At 44.2% G+C, this 15,870-nt stretch overlaps 1 pseudogene; it reads left to right on the forward strand.

Moving 5' to 3' along the window:
• Positions 1 to 835: 835 nt before the first annotated feature.
• LOC134341531 (probable G-protein coupled receptor 139) lies at positions 836 to 4,435 on the forward strand (annotated as a pseudogene).
• Positions 4,436 to 15,870: the final 11,435 nt, after the last annotated feature.

Raw genomic sequence — 15,870 nt, forward strand, 5'->3', positions numbered from 1 at the left:
GGGAGGAATGCGGTACCGTAACGCTCCGTGGAGAGCGAAGGGCATGTCAAGGCACAGATCACCTCATGATTCCCCACTGGAACCAAGAAAGAGCTCAGTTTGTGACGCTCGTTCGTCCCACTGGACGCGGACTTGTGAGTTCAAGAAGTGGGACTGCCGCAGTGAAACAACTTTTGCACTTTAAAAACTCTCCCGCACAGGTTTATGGACAAAACCAATTTATTCTGATGATATGACAACTGTTCATTAAACACTTGAAAAGCAACCAAAATAAAGAATACAAATGCTCCCTCCCTCCCCCTCTCTCTCTCTCTCTCTCTCTGTCTCTCTCTCTCTCTCTCTCTCTCTCTCTCTCTCACTTTCTCTCTCTCTAAGCATAAGTCTCATGCCACTCTGCAATCACAATGCGGTGCTACATATTTATAAAACTTTGTTTTTTTTTTATTTAAAAAGATGTTTTCTTTACACGAGTTTTCTTTTTTGCTTAGAATTTTACTTTGCTTCAGTTTTTCGCTAAATCTGCTGAATTGCTTCGGCACAAATTATGAACGTATCAAACATCAATGTTCGTAATTAGTTGAGAATATTTCTCCACACCTGCTACTCAGCTGCTGTGCAAAAGGGGTTAACTGGATCTGACATTTCATTAAATGCCAATATCGTCATTTCCACGGAGGGTTCAGGCGTCAGAAGGGAGTTCCCCTCTCCTATTAATAAGCATCGGAATCACTGAGTTCTCACTGAACAGCCGCTCCGGCACTCACAGCGGTTCGCCGATCCACACAGCGGGACAGAGAGAGCACACTCTGCGGAAGGAAGATATGCTGGTTCCATAATGGATCAGAGTCCGGGAACAGCATCGTGGAATACGGCAGAAAATCCTAAAAATGCCTTCTGGGCTACAGAATATGTCTTTGCGAAGTATGAATGGATGTCCTTGGATTTTCGAATCGCGCACGCATTAAAAGTCATTCAAGTGATTTACTACCCTGGTCTGGCTATCATTGCTCTTCCCGGTGAGTGTCTCCTCAAAGCTCAACTATACAACAATATTTAACTGCTTTCTAATGTTTATCACCCATTTGAAATTATTGCTACTGTTGCACACTGCAGGTAAGAAATCTGCAAAGGTTCAAATTCTACCACGATGCTCTTCACTGTGGCTCTTGTAATTGTGCGGCTGTAAGGGCCCTTGATTCAATCGGTAAATCCGTTCAATCGTTGCTCACTTCAGTTCATGAAGGTGGCTATGATATTTTGCCGCTGGAAGCGTTGATTCCTTTCAGTCGCTCCATCTTCCGTTCGAAAATATCGGGTTTTGAATCAAGTTGCTTCCTCTCCTCGTGTTTGCAACGGAACTTAATCTGACTTCTAAGTGCGGGTTATTCTCGCAGGCAACCGGTCTGACTATCCACTACCCGCCAACGTCACTGCGCACCCAGCGCCGCCAAGCTTCGTACGTGCCTGCCACGTCATCGAACTGAACATTCCGCCTTCCCACTTCTCCCAGAACCGACTGTCTATTCTAAAACTCTCGGCCTGTCCAGGGAATCCGTGGTCCTTTCCTGACGGTTCACCACTGGCATTCGTCCCGCTGCAGCTCCATCTCCGCATTATCGGAATTTGTCAGCAAATGTCTGAATTGTTTCACCTCTGCCCTCTCCTGTGGTAATTCACGTGATTTAAAACAATCCTTCATTCGCTTTTCAAACGTCACTCTGAGGCTTTCGCCGAACTGGGTTATAATGATGATAAAGAGAGACTGCTTATTATCTGTCTTCTCCTGAGAGAAGTTACATTATGGTGAATATTATCGACTCTCTTATTCTCTGGTTATTTCAAACAATATTCATCTGAATAACACTGTGCAGCAGAAAATGTAGTTGTCTGTATGGACTGAATTCTGCAATTCCATTCGAAGTTCAGAATTCTTCCTTGAAATACATAGGCATTTTATTCAAAAAAAAGGGAAAGTGATCTCATTTTTACTATATTATCGTTAAAGTCTCCTCACAATCATTCGCTCTCCTCTGACGATCCTCGTCCAATCGATATCTGTATCGGATTTGATTCTATGATCGGAACTCAACAATTATAAAATGCCACTGTCCTTTCTGTGTGTATTATTTTTGAATGTTTGACCAGTGAAAATTGACTGTGATCTCAGTACTTTAGAGTAGTCCTGGTACGAAACCGATTCCATTCTCCTATTGAAATTCAAAACCGTCCACAACTGATGATTTTATTATCGTCGGCGTTTACATTTGACTGTCAACTCGGTCAGTGTTCTGAAGCAACAAAAACTGAACAAAAAATCTGCGCACTGAAAGATTACGAACAGGCCATGAGATTCTGACAGCGACGCATTGCTTTGGGGATAAAAGAGGGTCATTATTGCCGGGAGGCATTTTTCTTTTACTACGACTGAAATAAAATGCAAAGGAATGGAGGAAAATCTCTTTAATAAGCGCAGGAGGATCTGAAGGGGATACAGAACCGTGGAGGGGGAAAAAAAAACAAAGGAATATCATTTGCCCAGTTAACTTTCGCCTTCTGAACATAGCATCGGCTGCAGCAAAACCTGGTCTCCCGCTGAACGTGTCAGAGAGTCGACCAGCTTCTCCGAGCTTTAGGTCAGCGGATTCAAATCGGTTAATGGGTTGTCTGAAACTTGGATAGATTCCGCTGCTCGGAATTACTCGCACACTGAGTGAATTCATCGGAACTACTGCTGACAGGATGACCAGTGACAGTCTTTTATATATAGCGAGGATGCCCGAGACCTTTCCACCATACCGTAGTAATTGTGTGTATTCCACTGTACTGCTGCCGCACAAAAAGGAACTGATCTCTTGACTTAAGATGGTGACGTTCAATCTGATTCTGATATGGGTGTCGTTTGTCGACTAAGAGTGGGAAGGGGTCAGGGTGAGAGAATCGTAGTTGGGAAAAGTGGGAGCGAGAGAGGAGGGAGCGGGAAGCACCGGGGAAACATTCTGTAATTGACAATAATTTTCAACATCATTTTCTTCCGCCATATTTGCAACCTGGTTCTCCGCTCTACCTTGACAATACGGTATTGTGCAAAACGCTTAGTCTACCTAACTATATATATGTTTGCCAAAGACTTTTGCAGAGTAGCGTATAATGATCAGGGGAGGGAGCCTGCCCTTGATCTAAACAGTCATTGTTGAGGAAATTTATCTAATGGAATTCAAGATTTTGTAGATTTCGTATTTGAAGTTCCATTTGCATCTTTCCCCTCAACATATGCAAAGTTACCAATTACCAGTGATTGTTATCTGTGTTATTCACTGCTGTTTCCTGTGTAATATCGGCCCGAAAATATTGCGGTTGATGTTTCACTGATTTCACTTACGATTTGACTCTAATCATTGATTTTCTTGATAGACTACCCGAGGAGAATTTATTCACTCATGTGACTAGACACAGAGAACAAATCCGATAAATTGTATGATAATAGAGAACGCTTCCGGATGTGTCTCCACTGATTGTGTTTTATGCTTCTTGCAGTGAACCTGGTGACGATTTTAATCCTGTCCAGAGGAAAGTGCGGTCTCTCCAGAGTTGTCACTCGCTACCTAGTTGCCATGGCAGCGGCAGATCTTATGGTTGTTGTCCTGGACCTAATATTGAGCAAGATTCCGAATATTTACACGCCAATTGAACTTCTCATCTGGGCTGCGGACACACCAGTGTGTCAAATCCACGCCGTCCTGCTTTACGCCGCCACCGATTGTTCGGTCTGGTTCACCGTCACTTTCACATTTGACCGGTTTGTGGCCATTTGTTTCCAGAAGCTGAAAACAACATATTGCACAGGGAGAACTGCGGCTGTGATGCTGGGGACAGTGACTGCGATCAGCTGTTTAAGGAACATTTACTGGTATTTTCGACTCTCGGGGTATTATGCAGCGCTGATCGCTCCATTTATTTGTGTAGATACCGCAGATTATGTGTCTTTATTTGTCGCAATGTCAATTGATTTATTTCATTACCTTCTCACTCCTGTAATCCCATTCCTGCTGGTTCTCCTGACGAATGCATTAACCTTCCGGTACGTTTTAGTCACCAGCAGGGGGCGCAGGAGACTCCGGCGTGCTGACAAGGGACAGAGTGCCAGAGACCCGGAGATGGAGAGCCGCAGAAAATCACTCGTTTTACTGCTGATCATCTCTGGCAATTTCGTCCTGCTATGGGCACCGTTCACTGTGTATTCTGCTTGGAACCGACTGTCTGCTTTCTCTGCCGTGACGCTTCCTGCTGATTCTCTGCGAGGACTGGGCTCGATGCTGCAGATTCTGAGCTGCTGCACAAACACGGCTTTTTACGCCGTCACCCAGCCAAGTTCAGGGAGCAACTGAAGGAGGCGATAAACCATCCCCTGGCTGTCATTGCTGCAAGGATGTCATGAACTAGTGATGTTTTGCCTTCCTGGCCCAAATAATTCACCACCCATTGCAGGCAATCTCTGTACCAATGGAGCCAGGCCTTCTCCTTCTACATTTCATTCCTCGCCAGCATGATTCCTCGCACTGGCTCACTGACGATCATTTTAATCGTTTTTTCCTGCATTCACCAGTTTATATCCCCCCTCTCTTCCCCAGTGGAACGACCTATATTTGTTAGTGTAGATCAGCGCCACAGTTCTGTTCGCCTGTTCCAGCCGCACTGCTCCGCTCCAGCGTGAAACCTCTCCTGTGTTCCCGAAACCTCTCCCGTTTAACAGTGAGTGCGAACGGTCCGGTTCACCCAGCTCGCAGGTCATACTGGAAATTAGCTCTTGTCCCTCTGATAAATTCTAGCATTCCAGAAACATGATGCAATCACAATGTTAAGAGAAGTTTGAAAAATCGATGTTAGTGTTGAGGAAATGCGAATGCCAATCCGCAATCTGGGGTGCAGATTCTCTCGTTTTTTTTTTAGTATTACCTTGTCAGCAGCGGCATCCGAGGACAGACATGTCGAGGGATTTGCATTGCATTTGCAGTCTCTCCCGACAGGGCTATTGCAGGGCCTGGGTAAAAGAACAGGTGTTGGTACAGATCTTCCATCTTTGTCTGTCTTTCCCAGCTACATTGTTCGTTTTTACGGTCCTGAGTGGTGACAAACTTAACAATTTTTTTTTAGAGCACGACCGCTATCAGGTTTTATCGAACGCGGCTGGTTGAAGAGAGCCGAAACTCTACGGGTTGCCTCTATCACAGAGGCCGGATTAGACCGAAACTGTATCACTGAATGTGTCTCTCTGAGCAGAGAGGAAGGAGAACTGACCGAGGAACTGTTTTCTGGGAAAGATCAGGAACGCGCGAGTAAAGCAACAGAGTACAGCAAACACATAACTACAGGCTCGGGCAGGTCTTCTGCTCTGCTGATAAAATATTGTTGAAATTATCCCGAGTACGATAATATGGACTCTTCACCTCCCAGTTTATTCCGTTGTGATTTTCTTCCTTTTTTGTAGACTTGTTATTCAGTGTTTCTGTGGTTGTTACATTTTATTCAGAATTGTAACTGTTTGACCTTTTTCTGTTTATTCTACTTCACGGCTCTATATAATGATTTGAACTGTACACAGGACTGGATTTTCACAGCATCTCAGTACATGTGACAATATTAAACCGATTCCAATTCCATCCACCTGGAGATCATATCTGAATCAGTCTCCCCACCATGGGGGAGTCACAGTCCGTGGATAGATCAGGCCGCTCACATAGAGTTCCCTTGTCCGGACCACAGTGAGAAGTGAACGGCTACTTGGATATCACAGGTTCGCAAGTTCACAGAGTACGAAACGGCGGCACGTCATTTCCGGTAAGGTGTTCTCCCTGACTAGAAGTGGATGGCGAAACTTTTACGCCCCTTCTATCCAAATGTTCACCCAGATCCTTCTGATCTGTCAGACTCTCTGCCGCCGCCGGGCGCTCACGCAATCGGTTTCAGATCTGCAGCAACTCACCCGGTGAGGAACAAAGCGATCCGATATTCTCTGTGTTCGCTGTACTTCAGAACCATCTGTGGTGCCTGGATGCTGACGCCTCCTTGCGTGGGATATATTACAAACTGGTTATCATCTGTCGATAATCGCGATCCTCTCAGCCTCAGGGTGTTTCGCTACAGCGGTCACACACCTATCCGGCTCGTGGGTTTCGTGCTGGTTTAGGATTAGTCCTCTCCCGTGTACCCAGATACAGTGCATGTTCTTTCCCACTGAGGCTGGGTGGGACTAATGGTCGGAGGTTAAGGGTGCAAGGTGAAATTCTTAAGGGGAACATGCGGGTGGTGAGAGTGGAACAGGCTGGCTTCGGGACTAACGAGCGGACGATTGATTACAACATGCGTAGGGTTCTCAGCAATGCTAACTGCTAAGACTAATGTAGTGGCTTCCCTGTAATGCTAACTGCTGATGTACTGGTTTCTCTGTAGCTGCGATGTTTGGGTTATACTTACAGATAACGGGAAAATAACCAATGGGAGACATGTTATTCTATCTTGTATGTCTGGGAACCGAGTTTGCTCGCGGGCTTTCGGTCGAGGCGAGGAAAGAGGAAGAACGCGTGCGGGGAGCGCTCGGTGTTCAGCGGACGGAGAATATGGGAATTCGAGCGTCCGGAGAATGGCGGCGTTTCGGCGGAGGTCGTTAAAGGAGGATTTTGTGCACGGAATGTTAACTTTAATAAGAGTGGCGCTTTTGTCTTTTATATTTTGTTTCTCTACTAACCACACAACAAACCAAGAGTTATAAAGTGTAATCATTGACTCGGTTATTGCGTACTGTCTGAAATTTGCGTTGTGAGTTTGTACTGGGGTACTTACACAACATCCGCCCAAGTTTGAATGCTCTGTTTTGGCGGGGCCGAAAGCTGGTTTCCCTAGACGAACGTGCGGGCAAGCCTACTCGGATACACATGCAACAGAAGTCTGGATAAGTACAGATGCAACAGAAGTTTGGATAAGTACAGATACAACAGAAGTTTGGGTAAGTACAGATACAACAGAAGTTTGGGTAAGTACAGATGCAACAGAAGTTTGGATAAGTACAGATGCAACAGAAGTTTGGGTAAGTACAGATGCAACAGAAGTTTGGGAATGGAGTGCAGGGCTACGGTCACGGTGCAGGTCAATGGGACTCGGCAGAATATTTCAGCATGACTACACGAGCCGAGTGGCCTGTTTCTGTGCTGTGTTTCTCCATGTCTTTAGAAATTTCCACCCAGACTACCACACACGCCATGGGATAAGATCTCTCTCAGCCCTGGGAATTTGTTCTTTTTTTACGGACATGAGAATATCGATAATTATTTATGGAGAACAGCGGTAGAATTTCCGCTTTCTTTTAGTGAACACTACCACTGTAAAGACGGATTTTCTGACGAATACCGACAGGGAGTATTATTATTGTGTCCTGTCTCTACGTTTAGAGCTTCTGCTCTCGGTTTAGATTGCATATATTGTACCCCTGCAGTACCAGCACTTTCCATCAGCGTTTGCATGTCCATGTTACGCTGAAAAAAACCTTTGCATTAATCCTAATGACGTCAGCTGGGGAATTCCCTTCATCTCCAATTGGTCATATTGACAGTTTCCTGAACCGTGAATTCGCGCAAACAATATGCTATAGATTCAGGTACTTCGTGAATGAAAGCACAGTTTCACCATCGAGCGTGAAGATTAGCAATTAATTTCTTTACACTTCTCGAAAGTGAGTGAGATCACTGGCAGGACTTCCTCCTTCAAAGTGACCCATCACTTCAACATACAGTAAACGGAATGATCAGACTGCTGGTGGCGCATCACTGACCTCTAGTTTACTTTTATTTTCTTCAAGTAATTTCTCACACTTCAACTGAAACTGTTTCATATGCATCAGGCCCGTACCTCTCTGATACTGTAACTCAGTAATCCTTTCCCTGAAGGTTTCTACCTCATTTATTTCTGTTTCAATCTTTTATATTGAGGTTCAAATTGATAAACATAACAATGATAATAATACAAGGAGATCGGGATTACATTGATAACGGTTAACGTATACAGACACAGACTCCGAGTACCATATTTAATTTAAACCTCCCAATCTCTTAATAACTGAACATGAAAAAAATTCAAACAAGTTTTTACCCCCTGCACTGAAAAAAAAACAAAACAAAACAAAGACTGGGCTGCCATATTTCATCGGTTAAAATCATTATTTGTCATTAACTCCGCTCCTCTATACACAAACAAAAAGTTATTTAAAAAGATTTGGAAAAGGTCAGCTGACATCATATGAAAATGTTGAATAAATGGCCTCCACGTTTTTTTTTTCAAATTTAACCGAAGGATCGATAGTACCTCTCCTAGTTGTTTTACAACTTTAAACATGTTATAGTCTGGGGAAAAAACATTGAAATGTCGTAGGGGGATTAGAATCTTTCCACTGAAAAAAACGAATCTTCTGGCTATTAATGTAACAAATGCAATCAAACGACAAGCTGAAGGGGATAAATGACTAGAGTCTATCACTGGTAGTACAAAAAAATTGCAGTAATAGGATGAGGTTGTAAATTAATCCGCAAAACTACTGAAATCATATCAAAAATGTCTTTCCAATATTTTTCCAAAAGCGTGAAAAACCATAAGATATGTGTTAAGGGAGCTACCTCAGAATTACATGTGTCACAGACAGGATTTATATGACCATAAAAACCAGGTAACTTATCCTTAGACACACAGGCTCTATGAACCACCTTATATTACATCAAAGCGTGTCCGGCACACATTGAAGAAATGTTAACTAGTTGGATAATTTTCTTCGATGTCTCTATAGGTAAAGATGCTTGAAGTTCTCTTTGCCATTCATTCTTAATTTTATCAGTCATAGCTAAAGGTATTTTCGTAATTAAATCGTAAACAATTGCTATTAAACTCTTCTCATAGGGGTTTAAACCTGAAATATTTTCTGAAATTTCACTTTGATGTGATATCGGAAAAGTAGGTAAAATAACCTTCAAAAAGTTTCTAATCTGTAAATATCTAAAAAAAAATGTGATCTAGGCAAATTGTATTTATTAGACAACTGTTCAAAGGACACGAGACAATTATCCATGAATAAATCACAAAAACATATTATTCCTTTCGTTTTCCATAAAAGAAAAGCTTGATCAGTTCTGGATGGTTGGAAGAAAACAACATTGGATATAATAGGAGTTGTTAGGACAGATTTATTCAATCCAAAAAATTTACGAAATCGAAGTCATACTCGTATTGTATGTTTAATTATTGGATTAATATTCTGTTTATTCAGTTTATTAAGTAGAAAGGGAAGACAAGCCCGTAAAATAGAAGCCAATGAGAACCCCTGTACAGACTCACACTCGAGGTTCACCCATCGTGGACATTGAATTTCATCCAAATCTTGTGTCCAGAACGTTAGACATCGAATATTAATTACCCAGTAATAGAATCTAAAGTTCGCAATGCCAAACGGCCATTCTTTTTTGATTTCTGTAAATATTTCTTACTTAATCTAGGGTTTTTATTCTGCCATATATATGAAAAAATTTTCGAATCAATAATATCAAAAAAAGATTTAGAGATGAGGATTGGTACCCCCTGAAATATAGTAATTTAGGTAAAATAGTAATCTTAATAGCATTGATTTGACCAATCAATGATAAGAACAATGGGGACCATTTAGTAAGCAATTGTTTAACATGATCAATGAGGGGTAAAAAGTTAACTTTAAATAGATCCTTATGCTTCTTCGTAATTTTAACACCCAAATAAGTAAAATAATCTGTAACCAGTCCAAATGGTGATTGTTAATAGATTGGAACTTGCATATTTAATGGAAAAAGCTCACTCTTATTAAGATTTAATTTATAACCAGAAAAAAAAACTACTAAACTGAGCAAGTAGTAGTTTTACTGCAGAGATTGATTTCTTTGGATTAGAGATATACAGTAACAGGTCATCTGCATATAATGATACCTTATGCGTCCCATTCCCACCAATAATGCCAAATATATTGGGTGAATCACGAAAAGCGATTGCTAAGGGCTCCAAGGCAATCTCAAATAGTACGTTTCTATGTCCTTTTGGAGCCTTTTGTGTTCTCCCTCCAATCTCTCTCGCTCGCCGTCAGCTCTTTGCAGATATTCCAGGACTTCCTGTTGTAACCTATCTCGCTTGGCTTCTGATTTATGTTGACATTCGTTTTCCCCTTCTAATCTGTGCCATTCTGCCTTAGCACTTTCTCGTAATTTTATCAAATCCTCCATTAAACAAACTACTAGTACTGATTTTTGTAATTGTTTAAATTTTCTGCCAGTCATCCTCCATTCAAAACAATCCAAGTCTTTTGGACTTGCTGAATTTCCTGACATCTTCATCCTGGGAGCAACCGGTAACTACCCAATCCCAGATCTCTTACTGGTCATTGTACAGGGCCACGGCCAACATTGTTCCGTGATTCTGCCCACCCCAGCCTTGTGTCTTTCTGCCTTTACACTCTGACTGGTCCAAACCAGTAAAACGAGGCAACCCAGACAGAGTCTCAAGAATTTACAGATTGCTTCTTTGGTAGGTCCGGCATTTTACATAACAAGTAGCTAATCCCATGCGAACGGCCTCAGTTTTATCAGGTCATTACCTTGTTGCTTGTATCCACATTCAGTTGCTCTGATTAGATTATCCAACAGCAAGAATCAATTCCATGTCTACAAAATAGGGGAAAGCAAAGACAACTGGTTTGCCTGCGTCTCCTGTCCTTGATGGACTGCAATTTCTTCTGGCCAACAGCAGGGAGGAACTTATGTGCTGATTAAAAGTAGGAGCCAGGGACGGAGTAATAAAGTCAGAATTTAAAATTGTCACCAGGGAGAGAGTGAAGCGTCGACTTAGTATCGTAACTGGGAAGCGGGATGACAGTGGTCTCCAGGGATGGAAAATACACAGACAGAAAATGGATGTCAGGAAAGCGGCGACACACTGAAATCCAAAGGGAGTGGCGGGTCTACATGAAATGATCACTGACGCCTTTGCTATTATGGCTGACAAGGAGGGAGTGACGGGCAAAAAGAGGAGAAGCCAAGCAGGAAAAAAAAAATGGCCGAATGAGATGAAGTGCCACATTGAGAAGAAAGAGGGGCTAATGGGTCGATGTAAAATGGTCGACTGGGAGCGATGTAAAGTAGCTGATGGCTGGTTGGGTTAGTGATCATTTGGCTAAAGAGAGCGCCTGGAAGGAAAGGAGTAGGACGTCGATTGAAAACGACCGTCACTGGTGTTCATTTCGTCGGTCGAGGCAAAGGGAGAGGCGTGGTGACTGAAAGAGAACCCGTCGGCTGTGTTGACAGGGGCACCAAGGAGTTAGTGACGCCTTGGTTAAAGTGAGCGGCAGAGAAGGAGTGAATGTGTGAATGACACATCAAAAGGTCAGGGGAGACGTAGAGCGGTGTGGAAGAGGGAGAGTCACTGAGACAGGCAGGGGCGCAGGGGAAGGAGGGACGCGGAAGAGACAGAGCGTCACCCGGTTCGGATATGACCCAAGTGCGGAGTGAGAGACACTGGAGCCGGTCGATATTTCACAGACCCTAATGCGAACAGTGTTAAAGGGAAAAAGAAAACAATAACCGCTCGGCCAAACAGGGTCATTGACCAAAATGCTCAAATGGAAAACGAAGCCTACACTGCGGCTGGAAAGAACAACCAGGAATAAAACGAATACAATGCCGCTCGTCTTCAGAGTCAGTTGAATCCACAGTCCGATTTTAAAGCCAAGGTGGAATGCAGATAACAAAGCGTAGCTATGTCCAAGTCTCGAACAAGCACTACGAGGACGAGTATGGAGTTAAATATTACCACAATGAGTTAATAATTAGTTAACACGTGCATGTCCGCAAGCGCAGTTGCCGTATCTACTGCGCTGCCGAATCCGTGTTTGTGACACAGAGAGGCTACAGGTGGATCTCAGAACCACTGCGGTTAACAATCACATTTGACTTCTAGGGACGAGAAGAAGCCCAGATTGACTCCAAATTCCCGCCGCGTCACTTGAAATGGCTGCTGGAAAGGGAGTGATGGTAGAAATGAGCACAAAGGTTGGAGTAACGTACTGACTTAAAATGGGCGAATCCCTGGTCAATGTGAGCGTCAGGGATGCAGTGAGACATTCACTTACAGTGGCTACTGCCGGACACAGAATGGCTGCGAAAGAACATCCAATGTCTACGGACACAATCCAGGGATCGACTGTGATCTAGATGGCAATAGCGGTATTTAACCTTGAAACAGTAGATGGACTGTTTTATCAACATACATCAAAGTTGCTGGTGAACGCAGCAGGCCAGGCAGCATCTATAGGAAGAGGCGCAGTCGACGTTTCAGGCCGAGACCCTTCGTCAGGACTAACTGAAGGAAGAGTGAGTAAGGGATTTGAAAGCTGGAGGGGGAGGGGGAGATGCAAAAAGATAGGAGAAGACAGGAGGGGGAGGGATGGAGCCGAGAGCTGGACAGGTGATAGGCAAAAGGGGATACGAGAGGATCATGGGACAGGAGGTCCAGGAAGAAAGACGGGGGGGGGGGGGTGACCCAGAGGATGGGCAAGAGGTATATTCAGAGGGACAGAGGGAGAAAATGGAGAGTGAGAGAAAGAATGTGTGCATTAAAAAGAGTAACAGATGGGGTACGAGGGGGAGGTGGGGCCTAGCGGAAGTTAGAGAAGTCAATGTTCATGCCATCAGGTTGGAGGCTACCCAGACGGAATATAAGGTGTTGTTCCTCCAACCTGAGTGTGGCTTCATCTTTACAGTAGAGGAGGCCGTGGATAGACATGTCAGAATGGGAATGGGATGTGGAATTAAAATGTGTGGCCACTGGGAGATCCTGCTTTCTCTGGCGGACAGAGCGTAGATGTTCAGCAAAGCGGTCTCCCAGTCTGCGTCGGGTCTCACCAATATATAAAAGGCCACATCGGGAGCACCGGACGCAGTATATCACCCCAGTCGACTCACAGGTGAAGTGATGCCTCACCTGGAAGGACTGTTTGGGGCCCTGAATGGTGGTAAGGGAGGAAGTGTAAGGGCATGTGTAGCACTTGTTCCGCTTACACGGATAAGTGCCAGGAGGGAGATCAGTGGGGAGGGATGGGGGGGACGAATGGACAAGGGAGTTGTGTAGGGAGCGATCCCTGCGGAATGCAGAGAGAGGCGGGGAGGGAAAGATATGCTTAGTGGTGGGATCCCGTTGGACGTGGCGGAAGTTACGGAGAATAATATGTTGGACCCGGAGGCTGGTGGGGTGGTAGGTGAGGACCAGGGGAACCCTATTCCTAGTGGGGTGGTGGGAGGATGGAGTGAGAGCAGATGTACGTGAAATGGGGGAGATGCGTTTAAGAGCAGAGTTGATAGTGGAGGAAGGGAAGCCCCTTTCTTTAAAAAATGAAGACATCTCCCTCGTCCTAGAATGAAAAGCCTCATCCTGAGAGCAGATGCGGCGGAGACGGAGGAATTGCGAGAAGGGGATGGCGTTTTTGCAAGAGACAGGGTGAGAAGAGGAATAGTCCAGATAGTTGTGAGAGTCAGTAGGCTTATAGTAGACATCAGTGGATAAGCTGTCTCCAGAGACAGAGACAGAAAGATCTAGAAAGGGGAGGGAGGTGTCAGAAATGGACCAGGTAAACTTGAGGGCAGGGTGAAAGTTGGAGGCAAAGTTAATAAAGTCAACGAGTTCTGCATGCGTGCAGGAAGCAGCGCCAATGCAGTCGTCGATGTAGCGAAGGAAAAGTGGGGGACAGATACCAGAATAGGCACGGAACATAGATTGTTCCACAAACCCAACAAAAAGGCAGGCATAGCTAGGACCCATGCGGGTGCCCATAGCTACACCTTTAGTTTGGAGGAAATGGGAGGAGCAAAAGGAGAAATTATTAAGAGTAAGGACTAATTCTGCTAGACGGAGCAGAGTGGTGGTAGAGGGGAACTGATTAGGTCTGGAATCCAAAAAGAAGCGTAGAGCTTTGAGACCTTCCTGATGGGGGATGGAAGTATATAGGGACTGGACATCCAAGGTGAAAATAAAGCGGTGGGGGCCAGGGAACTTAAAATCATCGAAAATGAACTATATATAGATAATCCACATGTGTACATATGTTCCTCGGGGGGTGGGGGGCACCGATGGGCTTGGGAGGAAGAGGAGCGATAGAACAAAGAGGGCACTGGTGAGACTCTGGGCGTTGTGAAGTACCTTCTACAATAATAGACGAAAGGAAGGGCAAGGAACTCTCATGTGAGTTCATTGTTGGGGTATGTTAAATTATCCCTTCTACTGGAGGAGCCTGATCATTTACGACTAGAAGTATTGCTGAACCTGTTGCTATGGGACCTGACCCTCCTGTCACTCCTTCTGGACAGCAGCATGGAGAAGTGAGCATCACCTGGGTGGTGGGCGTCCCTGATGATGAATGCTGCTTTCCTGTGATTTCACTCCTTGTCGATGTTTTCAGCGGCGGGGAAGGATGTACACCTGATGGACTGGCTGCATCCACAACTTTCCAGTGTTTATTCTATTCAAGGAACTTTGTGTTTCCATACCAGACAATGATGCAACCAGTCAGGGTACTCTCTACTATACTACTCTGGAAGTTTGCCTACGTTTCAGGAGACATGCTAAATCTGCACAAACCGACGTAGTCTAGACGGTAAATATCACTAAGTCTTTCCAGGATATCGGCGGACAAATTCTTCTCCTCTGAGCCTCAACCCTAAGGATCCCTGTCAATATGGGGGATATTATAGTTACAGATGGAAATATACTCCAAGATCAGGCTTTTTTTTTGTCAGAACCGCGAAGCAGGGGTAACAGATTCACCACAAGCTTCAATTTAATCATGGTGCGTGTGCAATGTTTCCATTTTTATTTACACTGTATGGATAAAATTGCCTGGGATTCCTGTTAATACTCTTCACTCTACTCATTTCCTCGTCTCTATTCACTCTCCCGATTCACAATTTGACTTGCTTGTTGATTCTTCATATTCCTCCGAGACCCAGTACAATTTCAGCATCCCAAACTTTACATTGTCTTCACTTATTTCTGGCATTCAGAATATCTCCCTCCTATCCGTCCCCCACATTTCTCTCTCTCTCTCTCTCTCTCTCTGCAGTAAAGACAACGGTATTTTCTTGTCATATGTAAAACAGTTACAATTGTGCTACCGGAAGATAGTTCATGACGTCAGAGATAAGGAGAACCTATAGGTTGAGGAAGAGGAGAAAACGAGGCTGAAAGAAAGGACGGCTTATGACGGGATCCGGAGTGGTTGTTACTGACGAAGTTACACCACATGATCAGGCAGTTTTGTTAGAACCGGTAAACAGAGGTAACAGATTTGCCACAACGTTCAGTGTAATCGGGTCGTGAGGTAAGGTGCAAAGTGGATTTCACTGGGACGCTGAAGCCAGAGATGCCGTCGGAATCAGCTGTAAGCAACTGGTTTATTACTCCGAGGCAACACACAGAAAAAAAAAACGTTAAAGGAGCTCAGCAGACCAGACAGCAAATACAGAAAACAGTAAACAACAGGAATTCTGCATATGCTGGAAATTCAAGCAACAGACATCAAAGCTGCTGGTGAACGCAGCAGGCCAGGCAGCATCTCTAGGAAGAGATACAGTAACGTCGACTGTGCCTCTTCCTAGAAAAGAGTAAATTCGGATTGTCTGTGTTATTTTCTATCTCAAGCATCAGAAGATTTTCTTCCGTTTTAGTTCTATAACTCTGTTCATCACATTGTTTCCATTTATACACAAGTGGGTTTACAAAATAGGGTTCATGAATACAGTTTGATTGTCATAATTTACAGTATTTATT

The sequence above is a fragment of the Mobula hypostoma genome, unplaced genomic scaffold (assembly GCF_963921235.1).
Source record: "Mobula hypostoma unplaced genomic scaffold, sMobHyp1.1 scaffold_36, whole genome shotgun sequence".
Classification (NCBI taxonomy): Eukaryota; Metazoa; Chordata; class Chondrichthyes; order Myliobatiformes; family Myliobatidae; genus Mobula; species Mobula hypostoma.